Here is a 21,825-nt window from a genome sequence, read left to right on the forward strand (position 1 = left end):
TTTTGAATTTTGCTACACGAGGGCTATTTGCACTAACCGTCCCTAATTTAGCAGCATAATACTTGAGGGAAGGCAGCTAATCATCAACACCCACCGTCAGCTCTTGGGCTACTCTTTCAACAACGAATAGTGGGATTGACCGTCCCATTATCACGTCCCCACGGCTATAAGGGTGAGCATATTTGGAGTGATGGGGGATTTGAACCTTGGATTACGAGTCGAGTATCTTAAGCACCTGGCCATGCCGGGCCAGAGGAGAGTGAAAAGTATTCGTTACAAATTACTCATAGAACTATTTTCATGTATTGACATTTTCTATTGGTTTAATTAGTTGTTTAAACATCTATGTATCTTTTACATTAAGAAGTTATATAAAACGGAATATGTGTATACATTTCAAGCAATTTATTTAATCACTAATTTTTATACATTTATATAATTTCCTACAATTAAGCTTAAAGAAATAATGCCACACACATACAATAGATAAGTAATATTTAGATATAAACCACAGAGTGAATACGATAAGATGTATGTTGATAATAGATGTCTCTGTAGAGGTGCCGTGTGAAAAAACAGTAAAATGTATCTTGGTTAGAGGTGCCGTGTGAAAATAGAAATATATCTTTGTAAAAAATGTGTCTGTAGATGTACCGTGTGAAAATAGTAATATATCTTTGTAAAAAATGTGTCTGTAGATGTATCGTGTGAAAATAGTAATATATCTTGGTAATAAAAGTGTCTGTAGAGGTGCCGTGTGAAAATAGTAATATATCTGGGTAATAAATGTGTCTGTATAGGTGCTGTGTGAAAATATAGTAAAATGTATCTTGGTAATAAATGTGTCTGTAGAGGTGCCGTGTGAAGATAATATAATCTATGTTAGTAAAAATATATGTGTAGAGGTACAGACAAGAATACTGCATACCACTACATTTTTATCGTTTACAGTCGGTAAACTACAGTATTTAATTTATGAAACATAAAAGAAGGATAGATAAATAAACAACTAAAAATAAAGTACTAATAACAGATATACAAAAGGTTATTTTACACACACTTTCTTTTGTACGCTAGAATTCACATGATGGTTATGTTAACTTTGTATATGTGCCCATGTTCTTAATAACTTTCTCGCATTGCAAGATTATCACGTAAACCCTGGTTTTAACTCTACCTGGTGGCAAAATTATATTATCCACTGACGTATCGTTTATCTCTTTCTGGGTCTAATCGTCTTATCTCCACGTTGTCGTATGTAAAAGACACGGTAGTAACCTAATTTGTCGCTACGATACTGAAATGGATCCGCTCCGGTTGCTCGTGATTTCCAAAGAGTTCACACCTCACACTCCCAGATCTATTGCATCTTGAGAATAGAAGCCTCAATTGGAATGCTCTCCAAATATGGTCACCATCTATAATATTTTCATTTCGGTTTCGATAAGTTCGTTACATCATGATACAAAAATAGTATTGTTTTTTTAGAGTGAAGTTAAAGCAACAAGTAAAACGTTCCCATTGTGATGCTTGATTTGATAGCTGGACTGCGGATATAAATACACACAGCTATAAATATTCCCATAGCACCATTGTACTGTCATATTGTCGGGCACTCATATTGAACTAGTTATATACAGGTGTTAGAAGTGGCGCTAAAGTTTCCGTTTTGTGGCGACAAGCCAATGTATTATCATAGGACCTGCCATTGCCAGATGGTGCTCGACTCGTAATCTGAAGGTCGCGGGTTCGAATCCCCGTCACAACGAACATGCCTTTCAAACCCACTATCAGTTGGTAACAGAGTAGATTAGGAGTTTGCGGTGAGTGGTGATGATTAGCTTACCTTCACTCTAGTCTTTAACTTTTAAATTAGGAAGATCAGCGCCGATAGCCCTCGTATAGCTTTGCGCGAAATTCAAAACAAACAAACAAGCACTATCACATACAAATCGTTATAGTAAAGCGAGATTGGTCCTCTAGCCGAAGTTTGCCTTAGCCTGCACATTTATGTTTATCCTTAGCAGTTTTATAAGTTAAATGGTCAGACTATAATAGCGTATAGAGAAAGAATATTTGTTATCCACTGTTCCTAGGTGTTTGTGATGTAACTCATAAGAAGCACCCGTCTAAGAACAACATTCATTTTATATTAAGTAAAAACAATAATTAAGTCAAATTATCACTTCTAGCTATTCCTTTAGAGACAATAAATATGTTTTGTGTGCTTTAATGTGTACAGATACTTATGTGGTAAATTTATAATTTACTGATCTTTATTCTGTTACTACTCGGATGAGAATTATATGGCCAGTGCGTAATGCTGAGTTCTTAATGACGTTGAAACATTCGACTCAAGTTTCTAATTGTATTATACGATCAAACACTGTAACGACATCTCTACGAAAGCATGACTAGTAACTTGCTTTATGATGTGAGGTAGCATTTAAACTGTTTTTTCTCTCTCTTAGAAACTGTAACTATGTGCTTTAATGATGTACATTAAGGACTGATATTAGTCTTTCTTATCTTTCATTGGATGTTTATTTTCGCTTTCTCCAATCAAATCGTTGATTAGAATCTGATATCAGTCTTTCTTGTCTTTCACCGAGTGCCACTTTTCGCTTTGTCCAATCAGATTAACATTACTTTTTAAATACGAATGTTCACAATTTATTCAAGTAAAAGCTAAAACAGATTAGATTATGTCAAAGCTTTAGGAGGTTTGAAAAATAAGCATAATTCCAAATGTAGTAAAGGCCCGGCATGGCTAGGTGGTTAAGGCACTCGACTCGTAATCCGAGAGTCGCGTGTTCGAATCCCCGTCACAGTAGAGATGCTCGTCCTTTCAGCCGTGGGGACATTATAATGTGACAGTCAATTCAACTATTCGTTCGTAAAATAGTAACCCAAGTGTTGGCGGTGGGTGATGATAACAATATACTTTCCCTCTAATATTACACTGCTAAATTAGGGACGGCTGGCGCAGATAGCCCTCGTGTAGCTTTGCGCGAGATTCAAAAACCAAACCGAATGTAGTTTCAAGCAGAACAAGGACATTTTTAAAACAACTTTGTGTAACACAAATAATTAAATGTAATCAAACAGAACAAAGGGGTAGTAACTGATCAGTAATAGGTCATGAGGAAGCTAAGTACTACTCTGTATTTTCCCTTTTTTTATGCACTTGTTATATCTTTAAACGTTTCCTTTTGGAAAAAGTGCACATAATAGTACAGTACTTCATGAGATCTTAGTATCTAACTTCTTTGTTTTCCGTTAATTGAAATAAAATATAGAACAAAATTTCTCATGTATATGCTTGAAATACAATCAGTTAAGATATTATAAGGATTTGTTGTTATTTGTTATTAAGCACAAAGTTACGCAAAGGGTATAGAAGCCTGGTCCTAAGCAGTATATGTCCGCAAAAATACCGCTGTACTATTAGGAAGTAGGACAGTATTAGCTACACAACGAAAAAAAGTAGTTTCGTTTGTTTGTTTTCTGAATTTCGCGCAAAGCTAAAGGAAGGGTATGTGCGTTATCCGTCTCTAATTTAGCAGTGTACGACTAGAGGGAAGGCAAGTAGGCATCACCACCTACCGCTATCTCTTGGGATACTCTTTTACTATCCAATACTATCTGAGTAATTTAATTATTACAAGACCCTTAGCGGCATAGAGGATTGTCTGCGGACTTACCACGCTAGATACCGGTTTTCCGATACCCGTGGTGAGCATTGTGTAGCTTGGTGCTTAGTTCAAAGTTTGTTTGTTTTTGAATTTCGCGCAAAGCTACACGAAGGCTATCTGCGCTAGCCGTCCCTAATTTAGCAGTGTAAGACTAGAGCGAAGGTAGCTAGTCATCACCACCCACCGCCAACTCCTGGGCTACTCTTTTGTTACCGAATAGTGGGGTTGACCATGACATTAAAATGCCCCCACGGCTGAAAGGGCGAGCATGTTTGATGCGACCGTGATTCGAGCCCGCGCCCCTCAGATTACAAGTCGAACGCCTTAACACACTTGGCCATGGTGGGCCTCTTGGTTCAAAGCAAACAATTACTACAAACAACATATTCTTTGTATTGTCCAGTATTATGAGGACAACTATATTTTATTGCTCCCCTGGGTCAAGTCAAACTAATGTTACAAACCTGCCACTTTTTTTCATCGCTTAAACTTCTTCGATCTACACAGTTAAACTTTTGGTAACTGATGTACAACGTACATCAAGCACTGTAGAAGCTATTCACGGATAAAATGACGTATTTAAGGCTGGCGTGCACTCTTTGCTAAACCTTGTGAGTTTGAAATGATTGAAGAACATTATTTATCGAAAATAGAATCTTTAGGTATTCACTGTCCACTTACATTGCATAGCTTCGATCATATTATAAATCAAAATCCACTAATAAAAAAGTTATTCGCCTTTTAGTGGCCTGTAGGGATCCGGATAAAATATAATTTTAACACAAATAAACATTTACCAGTTTTGGTACTCTCAGTTTATGTTAGTACTATTAATATGTTTCTCGTGTGCTTATTGGTGTGACAAAATCGTAGGATTATCGTTGGATAGTGAAATGTTAAGACCAGCTACGCGACTGTTGTAAGCTAACTAATATGCAGTAATTTGACGTTCCACGATCACTTTCGACAAATGTTGCGATTTTATGTTGAAAAATATCTTTATAAAAAAATTGCCGTTGAAAAACAAAACTCTAAGTTTTGTTGGTTTACTTTCTTAGAGGAACTGTTCTTTTAATTGTGATTTTTCTGAAGGAGCGTTTGAAACACTCCCTGTTTATAAAGATACAAAGACGTTTATGTCTACTGACAGAAGTTTGCTAAAAGATACATTTGTACTTCTAAAGGGGCGTGAAAACCCAAGATACGTTCAAGATGTTTAGCACGTAATGCATACCTCAGGGTGGCAACATTTTCTGACATATTTGCCGATTTCTGCGGAACGCTAACTGAAGGATTTGAACATTGACATAGGGCATTTAGTGCTAAAATAGAACAGTGAAAAATATTTTTAAGAATGTTTTTATTTATTTCTTTTAGGTATAAATACTCGAAATTTTATGATGGTTTAAAAATTCCAATTTTAGTTACATTTTCTGGAAAGGTTCAACCTGTTACAGTTAGTTTAATTTAGTTTCATGTTCCTTGGGTTTTCCTTCTTTTTTCATGAAAATAAATGATAATTATTTTATATTTCGTTGTATTTTGGAATGAATACTTATGCTGAGTTTCCAACGAGTACATAATTAATGATGAAACACCTCCAACAAGTGCATAATTCATAATAAAACACCTCCAACAAGTACATAATTCATAATAAAACACCTCCAACAAGTACATAATTCATAATAAAACACCTTCCCAACAAGTACATAATTCATAATAAAACACCTCCAACAAGTGCATAATTCATAATAAAACACCTCCAACAAGTACATAATTCATAATAAAACACCTTCCCAACAAGTACATAATTCATTCATAAAACACCTTCCCAACAAGTACATAATTCATAATAAAACACCTCCAACAAGTACATAATTCATAATAAAACACCTCCAACAAGTACATAATTCATAATAAAACACCTTCCCAACAAGTACATAATTCATAATAAAACACCTTCCCAACAAGTACATAATTCATAATAAAACACCTCCAACAAGTACATAATTCATAATAAAACACCTCCAACAAGTACATAATTCATAATAAAACACCTCCAACAAGTACATAATTCATAATAAAACACCTCCAACAAGTACATAATTCATAATAAAACACCTTCCCAACAAGTACATAATTCATAATAAAACACCTTCCCAACAAGTACATAATTCATAATAAAACACCTCCAACAAGTACATAATTCATAATAAAACACCTCCAACAAGTACATAATTCATAATAAAACACCTCCAACAAGTACATAATTCATAATAAAACACCTCCTTGGACTCCTACTTCAGCTACTTGCTGTTTCTGTTTCAGTTGGTTGATATTTTTATTTTCTACTCGATTGAATTTGTTTATTTATTTTTCATATTTTTCTTATAGAATGCTGGTAGAATATGGTAGAATTTCAATTGGTTCAGGAAGACCCCGGATTTAGCTTCGTTTCGTAATGAAAGAGTCAATGCAAAAAAGTTTACCCAGCCTCTTTTTTGGCTTAAATAGCTCCGTGGGACTGAGATATGCATTGAGTGTCAATAAACACACACACATTATCTAAGTCACTCTTAGACTTGGATTACTAGAAGCTTTCTATTATTTGAGTTGAAGAGTGTTGATAGAGAATTCATAGATTTCATAACCTGTACTCTCTTGTACCATTTTCTAATCTCCAATGCGACAAGATAAACTAAAAACAAAATCAAACATCCGTTCTTTTGGCAGCAACTTGATAGGCGATCACTTGCTGTCCTTGCATCTTGACAGAAAGAATTATTAGAAAGGGCACCATCACCATGGTAACCTGTGAGATTTACTTCATAAGAGTTTCAGAATTCCATCAAAAAAAAAGTCTTAGCAGAAATAAAACAGGATTCAAATACAGGCAAAAGATATCTAGGAGTAACATAATTTGGATCAATACACATGTAAAAGTACGAGGAAAACGAAACGTACGAAACCGAAATCTTCGTATAATTTAAACTGTGTCATATTTTAAGTTAGAGACAATGCAAATCTCTGTTAGCATGTGTTATTTAGGTGTTTGAGCTCTGAGCATGAAGAAAAAAGTGGAATACATTTCGGGCTGCGGAAAGTAATTTCCAACTTTTGAGAGGCGATATCGTTAAACACACTTGGCAATTTCAGCCGTTGGAAGTTTTAAAAGTAAACGTCAGTTCTGTTATTCGGTTTAAAGAGCCAGAAAAAGCTCTTGTTGCTACAGGTACTGCTGGTGGCTGTATAAATTAATTTTGGTCAGTAGTTTAAGAGCTCCAGAGGTCATTGTTCCAGTCGATAAGCCCAAGTGCATAAATGCACATAAAGTACCGCACGCGTTGAAGTATTCCAACTCTGTTGAATAAAAAATATAGTTGTATTTAGTACATGTAGTTTAATATTGGTCTTTAGAGTAGTGTACAAAAGTATTAGGATAATGTCAAAAATTAGATTTTAGGCTACTTTCAAAGAACAATAGAATATAAACCACAGGTGAAACGTTAAAAATTTATTAATCTTCATATTTAGTACAAGAGTAACTCAGTGAAAGGGATTGAGTTCAGCAAACAGTTAATATTTTCTCTGCCCCCTCTTTTGTTTTAGTAACTGCAAACAGTCTTTCAGGCATTGTTGTAACATATTTGTAATGTGTTCTTTGGTATTTTACTCTAGATATCTCTAATACACTCCCAAAAAGTTTCTTTAGAAGCAACTTTCAATTTGTAAAGTGTTTGATCTATCAAATTCCAGATCTGCTCAATTAGATTGAGATTAGGACTTCATGGAGACCATTGCATTATTTTAATGACTCCAGCAGCTTCATGTTGAGCTAAGTCATCATTTCTTTAAAGATTGGATGAGTGTTTGGAATCATTATCTTCTTGGTAGTAGAATTATTTACCAATAATACGCAAACAACTGAGTATGCAGTGATGGATCACTATCTGATGGTACTTGTGCTATTCCGTTATTCCATCCATTTTGTAAATATCTTCTGTCGCTTCAACACAAAAAAAAACAACACTCCAAAACCATCACATAATCCTTGGTAGGTGCTATGCTTTGAGGTATCTTTTACCTTTTTTTTCGCCGACTGCACAACCTACACTTTAAACCAGTTATTTCACACTTGAATTCATCTGTCCATAACACACTTTTTCAGTCATTAACAGTCCAGTTTCTGTACTTTTTAACCAGTTTCAGTCTCTTGAAAATATCTGGATATCAAAGTAAAGATATTTTAACTGTTACATTAACATATCTTCTATTATTGTTGATACTTCTTGATACTGTAGATCTGGACACTTTTCCGTTATTTGGTACATGGTTATTCATCTCATGCTTGATATCAGCGACAGGCTTGAAGGCTACATAAGTGAACATACTTAACATCAGTATCATTGACTTTAGGTGTTTTGTCTCTTCCTTTCCTATTTTAAAATTTGGCCAGGTGGTTAAGACACTCGACTCGTAATCTGGGAGTCGCGGGTTCGAATCCCCATCACACCAAATATGCTCGCCTGTTCAGCCGTAGGGGCATTATAATGTTACAGTCAATCCCACTATTCGTCGGTAAAAGGGTAGCCCAAGAGTTGGCGGTGGGTGGTGATGACGATCTACTTTCCATCTAGTTTTACACTGGAAAATTAGGGACGGCTAGCGCAGATAGCTCTCGTGTATCTTTGAGAGAAATTCAAAACAAAGAAACAATTTTCAAATTTACTTGTCTCGGTTTCACCGTCTAGGGTGTACTTGACAATGTTTGGTGAGCATTTCAAGTCTGCACCAATTTGTCAGAATCCAAAAAGCATAAGAACTGTTAGTATAAAATGCGTAGAAACCTTTATGTAATGCTGGTTGGATTTTTTATCAAGGTTTATTTGTGGAGTGCCACTAAATTGACCTCTTATAGCATATACCTGTACAATATGGTAGCTACTTTTTATACAGCTAAGACGCTGCAGGAGATACCATGACGGTTATTTCAGACCCTGAGTTTGGTCAGTATGTTCATTCAAACAGGTACCCTTATGACATGCCCTTTGTAAAAGTGTATGGTAATTCTAAAGAATAAGTAAGTATTCTCACCCTGTCTCATTCAGTTGTCAACAGGTATCATTAAAGTATTAACATAGTGTTAAAATTTACATTCTGTAATGGCAGGTAAGAATTAGCCCATAAAATGGAAAGAATAACAAAATATTCTCTTGTCCTAACACTTGAGGACAGTGCTGTTTATTAAGAGACGCTTCAGGTTCACATTCTCGTATCTGATATATATAATACTCTGTTGTTGCAGAGCAAAATTAATAACAAAATAACTGTAATTCAGCCTGTAACGACGTCCAATTACGGATATGTGATTTGTGGTTTTAACTCACTTTGACCTGCATTAGTACAATAATAGCGCCGTTTTTGCTGTTTTTAGCCGCGGCATAACGGCTCGTAGAATAGCTCTGAATTTCTCAAGTAGAAATTTTCAGTTCATAAATCTATAATCTCTTGACTGATTTGAGATCTAATTACAGTTTTGGACTAAGATGATAAAACCATTTCGTTTCAAGTATGTTATCACACTCAGCGTCTCGTAGATTAATTCGCTCTAAACCTACCTAAAATATTTCAATATGAGGGTAAGGTGGTAGAGTTCCTGATGAGTAATAAAATCAAACCGGATATAAATAAGACCCACTCTTGTTATTGCGCCTTCATAGAAATATAGCTAATAGAAAAAAATAGGATCTCGTAGATTAATTTATTTTAACACTGCCCAAAATAATGTAATAAAAAAGTTTTAGGGTGTGAAACACAGTTGCGGCAAAAAAAATTAGTGTGTGATATCGAGGAATGAAATCAGAATTGGCGCCCAACTACGTAGCTACACTTATATTAAGCAAATATTCATTCATTAGCTGAATTTTGTGTTCAACTTTGGGCGTGATGGTGTGTCTTGATTTCAAGAGCAGCGGCTATTGAGGATTTCCTTTTTTTTTCATGAGAGGGAGGTGAAGCAGCTAGTCGCCACCACCAAGAGGCAACTCTTGGACTATTCTCTTTTAGAAATGATAAGTGAAATTGACCGTCACATTATAACACCCCCACAACTGAAAAGGCAAGCGTGTTTGGTAAGTAGAATTCAAACCCGCGACCCACGGATTGCGAGTCGAGCCCCCTAACTACGTAATCATGCCATGTTTAGTACGTAGTTAATTTGAAGCGTTCATTTTTCTTCAAAGTATAACACAGAAAATACTTTCTCATGCGCACCTCGTGCCTTTTAGTGACTGCTTATAAAATCATTTTTTAAAGACATGTTGGTAATGAAAGAGCTATCTGCTAAGAAACTTTATATTTCAATCTTAACATTTTATACTTCCAAATTTAATGTCAATAACTGTTCTCCTACTGGGGACACAAAACGTATTGTTCATATTGCCATGAAGAGATAAAAGTCCGTTTAGTTGGAAGTTATCATCTGATGGAAGCTATCTTGTCTATCTGCACAACGTATAACGAACTTTTTTCTCAGTTAATGCGTATGGAAGGCCACGTGAATGGTCACGTAAAGTCACTGAAAAAGTGAAAATATCCTTTCTAATTATGATATAATGCTAATTTATCTGATTTATATTAAAAGTAGAACTGCACGTAGTGTCTACTATTTCAAAGTATAGCAATAAATATTTGATGAGAATTTTTGTTTAAAGTTAAGCACAAAGCTATACAATGCGCTATCTGTTCTGTGCACACCGTGGATTTCTGTCGTTTTAGAGTCCGCAGACAAGGCCCTGCATCGCTTGGAGGCTGACGAAAACGACAGTAGTGAAATAAAATGAAGTGTAAAACACACGAGGTAACCAAAATACGAACATGCGCTGTTTGACGTTTTCTTCTGCGAACCTGTTCTTAGACAGGTTCATTTCTTTTTATTTTAGAGAACATGCGCTGTCACGAATCCATAACACATCTCATCTAACATTTTTTAGTGTATTACCGTTAACATACGGCTTGTTCCATTTTCCGTATTCCTGATAGTTTGTTACTGCTGACAATGTGTCTTTTTCTTCATATTGTATTTTTCATTTACTGTGATTGTCTATATATATAACATGGAAATGTTTCTTTTCCATATCGGTTATCGAATTTATCTGAAACATTTCATTGAATTAATGTTTCACACTTGATTTTTTTTATCCCTTCGCTAAATATAAAACGCTGCACAAAAGCAAATAGTTTTTGTTTGTTTGTAATTAAGCACAAAGCTACACAATGAGTTACTTGTGCTCTGCTCACCATGAGTATCGTAACCCGGTTTTTAGCGTTGTACGTTCGCAGACATACTACTGGTAAGTAAATGAAATTTACCTGTAAGGAAGGCTAGTTCCAAGTGAAATCTAAGCTGATCTTTCTTCGTTCACATTGGTCGTGAAAATTTATGAAAGAATTGCGTGAATTTGTTTGTAACTTTTCACTTAAAGCAGTGGTAAATATTTCATATTTCGTTCATTCTACGGTTTTTGAGATATTTTGGGATTAAAACAAAAGAAAGAGAGAGAGAGAAAAAAATGATTATGTATAAGTTAACTAAGGATGAAGTCTTTTACAAAATGTTTCACTTTAAAAATTACGTTTCTTACTTTCAAGATCGACAGATTTTGTTGATTTTTTCCAACTGCCTTAAATGCTTTTCTGAAGTATCAGCGTCATAGAAACAAGAAGATTTTTTTAAATGCTTTTTTATTTTAGTTCATTACAGAGCTACACAATAGGCTATCTGTTCTGTGTTTAACTCGGGTATTAACGCACAATTTTTAGCCACTGGGAGAAGGAGAGTGTAAGGGCACTTCGTTTGTCATGTTGACCTAAGCGACTTCCATTTTAATTTGGACATTCATGGCCAGCTGTTAAGGCGTTCGACTCGTAATCTAAGAGTCGCAACTTCGAATCCCCGTCGCACCAAATACAATCACCCTTTCAGCCGTGGGGGCGTTATAATGTGATGGTCAATCCCACTATTAATTGGTAAAAGAGTTGGTGGTGGGTAGTGATGACTAGCTGCATTCTCTCTAGTTTTACACTGCTAAATTAGGGACGGCTACCGCAGATAGTCCTTGTGTAGCTTTGCGCGAAATTCAAAGCAAATCAAATCATTTTAATTCGGAACTTTTGAGAAAGGGAACGACAGAACCAGATAATCGTTAAACGTTATATACGCTTTCTTTTTCTGTCTCTCACAAAATGTGAGACAAAATATTCTTACTTTTAGGCTGAGCACAATATTTGTCTACACATGTTTAACTTTAGTTATGAGTTTCTGTTTAAGATTCATATGTAATGACTGAATACTGCTCTCCTCTCTAGAGGCGCGCGCACTTGAGTACCTTATTCAAGATTGAAGTAAAGCTTTCTTGTTACCAAGACCGTGGCGCTCTGTAAGTACAACTTTCCTCAAACATCATGGACCGCATCAGAAACACTTTCCTGTTCTGAATGATCACCACTGGAAAAGCGCCCTCTTTCTTTGAACTACATGCATTCCAACGGGTGGTTTTTAAAACATTTAAATAACTGGGTTTATTTACGTTGAATATTTTGGGAAAACTTATTTTTAGTCTTGGTGAGTCTTGCTTTATCTTGAAACAATTACAGCAATCAATCTACCGCACGCACGTGTGCACGTATTTTTGTACGGTTTCGATTGAAATATTTGTTTGGAATTTTTTGTTGTGAGGTATTATGTTAGAAAAAAGAAAATGAAAACTTAAAAATTACATCCTCGATTGAAAGTTTGAAACAAACAGTTTTAAATTTAAATTAGTCTGTGTTTTGTTCACTTTATCTTAATTCGTGAAAACTATAAACCATCCTAAACCTCGACAAAATAAAAATCGAACTTGCTTTTTTAAAAACAACTGGAATAAACTCATGTCAATTATTTAACCAAAATAACTTTATACTAATATTTTTTGTTGGACAAGCTAAAATTGTCGCTACCTTTTTAAAACTAGGTTTAAGAAATGAATTTTCACAATTTCGACTAAAACCGCGCTTGATTTTTAACCGAAACCAGTTTAAGAAGAGAGTTTAATCTGTTTTGAATTTCACGCAAAGCTATACGAGGGCTATCTGCGCTAGCCGTCCCTAATTTAGCAGTGTAAGACTAGAGGGAAGGCAGCTAGTCATCATCACCCACCGCCAACTCTTTGGCAACTCTTTTACCAACGAATAGTGGGATTTACCGTCACATTATAACGCCCCCACGGCTGAAAGGGCGAGCATGTTTAGTGTACCAACACATAACAAAAAATTTGCTAATTTTGGCCGGTCAAGTTTTGTAAATATAAATATAGAAAATTAAATACCTTGAGTGTTGTAATTTTAAAGCGCTCCTAGGGGCTAAAATTCATAACATCTGCACTTTGTAGAGTGAAGTGTAGAACAGAACAAAGGAGAAAATGTATCATGTCTAAAAGGTGTTATATTTGGAAGTAACACCCTGTTTTGTATTGGCTCGACGTCAGTAGTGCACATATTTCTCATTCTGAACACATTACTTGTATGTGTATATGTATGTACGTAAATCAAAATATAAACTTCAATATTTTGGCACCTATGGACAAAAATGTTAACTACCATTCGAAATTAGATTTAAAATTGATATTGTTGTAGACCCAGTATTTTTAAGGGTATATTTTGTATTTCGAATTCACAATTGTTAAAAATATTATTTAACAAACGAGACTAAACGTATTTCGTGTCTCGTAAAAACTGTTGTCCTCAATTTTCATCGTCTGCAAAATGTTTCATCGAAAAATAAACATAACTTCTGTAGTTATGGTCTCGAACGATCAAATGCAATCGACACAATACTGTTGAAAGGTTTCGCTGGTGTATGGCGGCAAGAACAAATGTGACGTATAAATAGAGTTATTGTGTCCATTTATTAAGATGGCGAATTCTGGAGAGAATAACAATTACATTTTCTCGCGAGATATATCTCCCATCCGGTTAAGCAGTGCGACAGGGAGAGTAGAACGCGGACCAGATGTCGCCGGTGTCTCCTGTGATAGATATACGTCATTCAACCAGGCGGATACTAAAGCGCACAGAAACGGTGGAAAGTCTTAGCTGTTGTTCTTTTCCAACGTCCAAATGGCCTGGATCGATTAAAAACAAGAAGGTAACAGCTTGTGCCCCCGCGTGGTTTCCATAAGCATGCAGTTATGATACGATGCACGTGACATTTGTGCGCGTTTCCCAGAAGCAGTTCGGTGTTATTACGGTGTGATATAAATCACTCTTCGGGTTAGCATACAATTAAGGGTTCGATAATATATGTAACAGGGCAAGAAGGGTCAGATGTACGCTAACGTACCCCATAAATAACTGGTGATGCATCTATTCTATCTATTCGTTGCTATATGCCTTTTCGAGTAAGCTCTCCCCATACATATACACTACATATATACTTTTTACAAATTCTTTCATTTATGAAATTACACTTTTTAACTTTAAAATGGTCAGATTTTGTTTGTGTTTTTTCCAACTGCCTTTAACGAGGTTTGCGTGTCTCCTGCTAATACAGCGGTAAGTCTACGGATTTACAACACTAAAATCAGGGTAAGATTTCCCTCGGTAGACCCAGCAGATAGCCTGATGTAGCTTTGCTATCCGAAAACACACTGCCCGGCATGGCCAGGTGATCAAGGTACTTCACTTGTAATTTGATGGAATCCCCGTCGCACCAAACATGCTCGCCCTTTCAGCCGAGGGGTGTTACATGTAATGATCACTTAAAAAAAAAAAAGCTCAAGAATAAACGGTGGGTGGTTTTGCTTAGATGCATTCCTTCTAGAATATCACTACTAAATTATGGAAAGATGTTGCAGATAAATATCGAGTAGCTTTCTCCAAAATTCAAATTAAATTTTCCAGTCTAATCGAAGTTAGACCTTAAAACTCCTATTTATGTGACTAGAAGAACGACACTTACATAGTTACAGCGCAGCTACTTATGGATGTTTGTGAATTTAACCTCATATCACCTACGTTTCATAACTTTTCTGAGGGGACTTCCGTAGCAGTTGCATCTGATTCCGTTACGCACAAATGAGATCCCACTCTCAAACATTCTGCGTACGATCCTGACTTGTTATTAAGTTAGATATTTATTGAAACTAAATGAATATGTCTTAATGAACTAGTGTAATTTTTCATTCATCTGCAGCATATGTATGTCCAAAATACCAATAAATGTTTAGGAAACCAAGGAAGACATAATGGTGTAGTACATCACTGAGCTATAAGGTTTTATTTCTCACACCCTCTAGTAGCGATGAATAGAGTTAACAATATTAATAATGATTTTGAAATATGCCAGTTTCCTTTTTTATTAGAGTGCACGAATATTCTAATTAAAATATTTGTAGCTTTCCATAAACCTGGAAGTGATTCAGCTTATTAATAAGGACACATTATAAAGACATTCAGCAAAGTGGGGATTCATTAGTAACATTCTGTATTTTTCTCTTTAAAGATACGCATTCTTAAACTGTTATGTATATTTACTGCAATTTATGTATATATAGACTGAGTTTGAATATTAAAAAAGGCATCTAGAAACGAAGAAAGTTGAGAATAAAAATGGATAGCGGATAACGACACACTACAGTTGAAATGCCCTTACGATCTTCCGCCAGTAGCTAAAAATCAGGTTTCGATGCCCATGGTAGACACAGCACAGATAGCCTATTGTATAGCTTTGTACTGGACTAAAACAAGTAAACATTTGTTTTAAAAAAGTTATTGTTTGTATGACGTCGCTATTTCGCAAACCGTGCGCGAGAGGCTTTTCATTTGTTTTTTGAATTTCGCGCAAAGCTACACAAGGGCGTTAGCCGTCCCTAATTTAGCAGTGTAAGACTAGAGGGAAGGCAGCTAGTCATCATCACCCATCGCTAACCCTTGGGCTATTATTTTACCAACAAAAAGTGGTTTTGATCGTCATATGTTAAGTTATGGGGATTTAAACCCACGACCAGCAGATTGCGAACCGAGCGCCCTAGCCTCCGGGTTCTCCAAACCTGGATGCAAGGAGGTAAAATAAGGTAAACATGTTTCTTAAGCCTCATCTAACTAAATACAACTTAATGTGTTCTGGCTTGTTGTTGCTCCAGAGACGAGAAGTTTTGGATTTATCGAAATATACCAACAGCGTATTCACGGGCTTTGAATAAACTAATAAATCAATAGGATAAACAGTGGATCTCTGATTGGTTGTTTTACAAAAATTTGATGAATATTCCTTTGTTTGTTGAAGCCCATTGGGAGAAGAACACCTTGCACAGTAATAACCTTTAAAGAGACCTAGGACTTCTGTATTTTAAATTTGTCCTGTATAATTTGTCTCTTCGTACGAAGCTCAAAATTGCGACCTGAATTTTTTTAATGTTGTTTGTGATATTTGCCGGTTTCTTTTGTTGCCTTCTGTATAGATGTGAATTAACTATTTTACAAGTATGTTTTGTTTACCCTTTCCTATGGCCCCAGCATGTCCAGGTGGTTAAGGCACTCGATTCGTAATCCGATGGTCGCGGATTCAAATCCTTGTTGCACCAAACATGCTAGTCCTTTCGGCCCTGGGGGCTTTATAATGTGACGGTCAATCCAACTATTTGTTGGAAAAAGATTAGCCTAAGAGTTGGCGGTGGGTGGTGATGACTAGCTGCCTTTCCTCTAGTCTTACACTGCTAAATTAGGGACGGCTAGCGCAGATAGCTCTCGTGTATCTTTGAGAGAAATTCAAAACAAAGAAACAATTTTCAAATTTACTTGTCTCGGTTTCACCGTCTAGGGTGTACTTGACAATGTTTGGTGAGCATTTCAAGTCTGCACCAATTTGTCAGAATCCAAAAAGCATAAGAACTGTTAGTATAAAATGCGTAGAAACCTTTATGTAATGCTGGTTGGATTTTTATCAAGGTTTATTTGTGGAGTGCCACTAAATTGACCTCTTATAGCATATACCTGTACAATATGGTAGCTACTTTTTTATACAGCTAAGACGCTGCAGGAGATACCATGACGGTTATTTCAGACCCTAAGTTTGGTCAGTATGTTCATTCAAACAGGTACCCTTATGACATGCCCTTTGTAAAAGTGTATGGTAATTCTAAAGAATAAGTAAGTATTCTCACCCTGTCTCATTCAGTTGTCAACAGGTATCATTAAAGTATTAACATAGTGTTAAAATTTACATTCTGTAATGGCAGGTAAGAATTAGCCCATAAAATGGAAAGAATAACAAAATATTCTCTTGTCCTAACACTTGAGGACAGTGCTGTTTATTAAGAGACGCTTCAGGTTCACATTCTCGTATCTGATATATATAATACTCTGTTGTTGCAGAGCAAAATTAATAACAAAATAACTGTAATTCAGCCTGTAACGACGTCCAATTACGGATATGTGATTTGTGGTTTTAACTCACTTTGACCTGCATTAGTACAATAATAGCGCCGTTTTTGCTGTTTTAGCCGCGGCATAACGGCTCGTAGAATAGCTCTGAATTTCTCAAGTAGAAATTTTCAGTTCATAAATCTATAATCTCTTGACTGATTTGAGATCTAATTACAGTTTTGGACTAAGATGATAAAACCATTTCGTTTCAAGTATGTTATCACACTCAGCGTCTCGTAGATTAATTCGCTCTAAACCTACCTAAAATATTTCAATATGAGGGTAAGGTGGTAGAGTTCCTGATGAGTAATAAAATCAAACCGGATATAAATAAGACCCACTCTTGTTATTGCGCCTTCATAGAAATATAGCTAATAGAAAAAATAGGATCTCGTAGATTAATTTATTTTAACACTGCCCAAAATAATGTAATAAAAAGTTTTAGGGTGTGAAACACAGTTGCGGCAAAAAAAATTAGTGTGTGATATCGAGGAATGAAATCAGAATTGGCGCCCAACTACGTAGCTACACTTATATTAAGCAAATATTCATTCATTAGCTGAATTTTGTGTTCAACTTTGGGCGTGATGGTGTGTCTTGATTTCAAGAGCAGCGGCTATTGAGGATTTCCTTTTGTTTTTCATGAGAGGGAGGTGAAGCAGCTAGTCGCCACCACCAAGAGGCAACTCTTGGACTATTCTCTTTTAGAAATGATAAGTGAAATTGACCGTCACATTATAACACCCCCACAACTGAAAAGGCAAGCGTGTTTGGTAAGTAGAATTCAAACCCGCGACCCACGGATTGCGAGTCGAGCCCCCTAACTACGTAATCATGCCATGTTTAGTACGTAGTTAATTTGAAGCGTTCATTTTTCTTCAAAGTATAACACAGAAAATACTTTCTCATGCGCACCTCGTGCCTTTTAGTGACTGCTTATAAAATCATTTTTAAAGACATGTTGGTAATGAAAGAGCTATCTGCTAAGAAACTTTATATTTCAATCTTAACATTTTATACTTCCAAATTTAATGTCAATAACTGTTCTCCTACTGGGGACACAAAACGTATTGTTCATATTGCCATGAAGAGATAAAAGTCCGTTTAGTTGGAAGTTATCATCTGATGGAAGCTATCTTGTCTATCTGCACAACGTATAACGAACTTTTTCTCAGTTAATGCGTATGGAAGGCCACGTGAATGGTCACGTAAAGTCACTGAAAAAGTGAAAATATCCTTTCTAATTATGATATAATGCTAATTTATCTGATTTATATTAAAAGTAGAACTGCACGTAGTGTCTACTATTTCAAAGTATAGCAATAAATATTTGATGAGAATTTTTGTTTAAAGTTAAGCACAAAGCTATACAATGCGCTATCTGTTCTGTGCACACCGTGGATTTCTGTCGTTTTAGAGTCCGCAGACAAGGCCCTGCATCGCTTGGAGGCTGACGAAAACGACAGTAGTGAAATAAAATGAAGTGTAAAACACACGAGGTAACCAAAATACGAACATGCGCTGTTTGACGTTTCTTCTGCGAACCTGTTCTTAGACAGGTTCATTTCTTTTATTTTAGAGAACATGCGCTGTCACGAATCCATAACACATCTCATCTAACATTTTTTAGTGTATTACCGTTAACATACGGCTTGTTCCATTTTCCGTATTCCTGATAGTTTGTTACTGCTGACAATGTGTCTTTTTCTTCATATTGTATTTTTCATTTACTGTGATTGTCTATATATATAACATGGAAATGTTTCTTTTCCATATCGGTTATCGAATTTATCTGAAACATTTCATTGAATTAATGTTTCACACTTGATTTTTTTTATCCCTTCGCTAAATATAAAACGCTGCACAAAAGCAAATAGTTTTTGTTTGTTTGTAATTAAGCACAAAGCTACACAATGAGTTACTTGTGCTCTGCTCACCATGAGTATCGTAACCCGGTTTTTAGCGTTGTACGTTCGCAGACATACTACTGGTAAGTAAATGAAATTTACCTGTAAGGAAGGCTAGTTCCAAGTGAAATCTAAGCTGATCTTTCTTCGTTCACATTGGTCGTGAAAATTTATGAAAGAATTGCGTGAATTTGTTTGTAACTTTTCACTTAAAGCAGTGGTAAATATTTCATATTTCGTTCATTCTACGGTTTTTGAGATATTTTGGGATTAAAACAAAAGAAAGAGAGAGAGAGAAAAAAATGATTATGTATAAGTTAACTAAGGATGAAGTCTTTTACAAAATGTTTCACTTTAAAAATTACGTTTCTTACTTTCAAGATCGACAGATTTTGTTGATTTTTTCCAACTGCCTTAAATGCTTTTTCTGAAGTATCAGCGTCATAGAAACAAGAAGATTTTTTTAAATGCTTTTTTATTTTAGTTCATTACAGAGCTACACAATAGGCTATCTGTTCTGTGTTTAACTCGGGTATTAACGCACAATTTTTAGCCACTGGGAGAAGGAGAGTGTAAGGGCACTTCGTTTGTCATGTTGACCTAAGCGACTTCCATTTTAATTTGGACATTCATGGCCAGCTGTTAAGGCGTTCGACTCGTAATCTAAGAGTCGCAACTTCGAATCCCCGTCGCACCAAATACAATCACCCTTTCAGCCGTGGGGGCGTTATAATGTGATGGTCAATCCCACTATTAATTGGTAAAAGAGTTGGTGGTGGGTAGTGATGACTAGCTGCATTCTCTCTAGTTTTACACTGCTAAATTAGGGACGGCTACCGCAGATAGTCCTTGTGTAGCTTTGCGCGAAATTCAAAGCAAATCAAATCATTTTAATTCGGAACTTTGAGAAAGGGAACGACAGAACCAGATAATCGTTAAACGTTATATACGCTTTCTTTTTCTGTCTCTCACAAAATGTGAGACAAAATATTCTTACTTTTAGGCTGAGCACAATATTTGTCTACACATGTTTAACTTTAGTTATGAGTTTCTGTTTAAGATTCATATGTAATGACTGAATACTGCTCTCCTCTCTAGAGGCGCGCGCACTTGAGTACCTTATTCAAGATTGAAGTAAAGCTTTCTTGTTACCAAGACCGTGGCGCTCTGTAAGTACAACTTTCCTCAAACATCATGGACCGCATCAGAAACACTTTCCTGTTCTGAATGATCACCACTGGAAAAGCGCCCTCTTTCTTTGAACTACATGCATTCCAACGGGTGGTTTTTAAAACATTTAAATAACTGGGTTTATTTACGTTGAATATTTTGGGAAAACTTATTTTAGTCTTGGTGAGTCTTGCTTTATCTTGAAACAATTACAGCAATCAATCTACCGCACGCACGTGTGCACGTATTTTTGTACGGTTTCGATTGAAATATTTGTTTGGAATTTTTTGTTGTGAGGTATTATGTTAGAAAAAAGAAAATGAAAACTTAAAAATTACATCCTCGATTGAAAGTTTGAAACAAACAGTTTTAAATTTAAATTAGTCTGTGTTTTGTTCACTTTATCTTAATTCGTGAAAACTATAAACCATCCTAAACCTCGACAAAATAAAAATCGAACTTGCTTTTTTAAAAACAACTGGAATAAACTCATGTCAATTATTTAACCAAAATAACTTTATACTAATATTTTTTGTTGGACAAGCTAAAATTGTCGCTACCTTTTTAAAACTAGGTTTAAGAAATGAATTTTCACAATTTCGACTAAAACCGCGCTTGATTTTTAACCGAAACCAGTTTAAGAAGAGAGTTTAATCTGTTTTGAATTTCACGCAAAGCTATACGAGGGCTATCTGCGCTAGCCGTCCCTAATTTAGCAGTGTAAGACTAGAGGGAAGGCAGCTAGTCATCATCACCCACCGCCAACTCTTTGGCAACTCTTTTACCAACGAATAGTGGGATTTACCGTCACATTATAACGCCCCCCACGGCTGAAAGGGCGAGCATGTTTAGTGTACCAACACATAACAAAAATTTGCTAATTTTGGCCGGTCAAGTTTTGTAAATATAAATATAGAAAATTAAATACCTTGAGTGTTGTAATTTTAAAGCGCTCCTAGGGGCTAAAATTCATAACATCTGCACTTTGTAGAGTGAAGTGTAGAACAGAACAAAGGAGAAAATGTATCATGTCTAAAAGGTGTTATATTTGGAAGTAACACCCTGTTTTGTATTGGCTCGACGTCAGTAGTGCACATATTTCTCATTCTGAACACATTACTTGTATGTGTATATGTATGTACGTAAATCAAAATATAAACTTCAATATTTTGGCACCTATGGACAAAAATGTTAACTACCATTCGAAATTAGATTTAAAAATTGATATTGTTGTAGACCCAGTATTTTTAAGGGTATATTTTGTATTTCGAATTCACAATTGTTAAAAATATTATTTAACAAACGAGACTAAACGTATTTCGTGTCTCGTAAAAAACTGTTGTCCTCAATTTTCATCGTCTGCAAAATGTTTCATCGAAAAATAAACATAACTTCTGTAGTTATGGTCTCGAACGATCAAATGCAATCGACACAATACTGTTGAAAGGTTTCGCTGGTGTATGGCGGCAAGAACAAATGTGACGTATAAATAGAGTTATTGTGTCCATTTATTAAGATGGCGAATTCTGGAGAGAATAACAATTACATTTTCTCGCGAGATATATCTCCCATCCGGTTAAGCAGTGCGA

At 35.7% G+C, this 21,825-nt stretch overlaps 1 pseudogene across 1 annotated transcript in view; it reads left to right on the forward strand.

Annotated features, from left to right (window-relative positions):
- LOC143255123 (glutamate-gated chloride channel-like) overlaps window positions 1–21,825 on the forward strand; it is a 249,432-nt pseudogene that overhangs the window by 182,500 nt on the left and 45,107 nt on the right. The gene's annotated exons all lie outside the window — the stretch shown is intronic.

Source organism: Tachypleus tridentatus, chromosome 7 (assembly GCF_004210375.1).
Source record: "Tachypleus tridentatus isolate NWPU-2018 chromosome 7, ASM421037v1, whole genome shotgun sequence".
Lineage (NCBI taxonomy): Eukaryota > Metazoa > Arthropoda > Merostomata > Xiphosura > Limulidae > Tachypleus > Tachypleus tridentatus.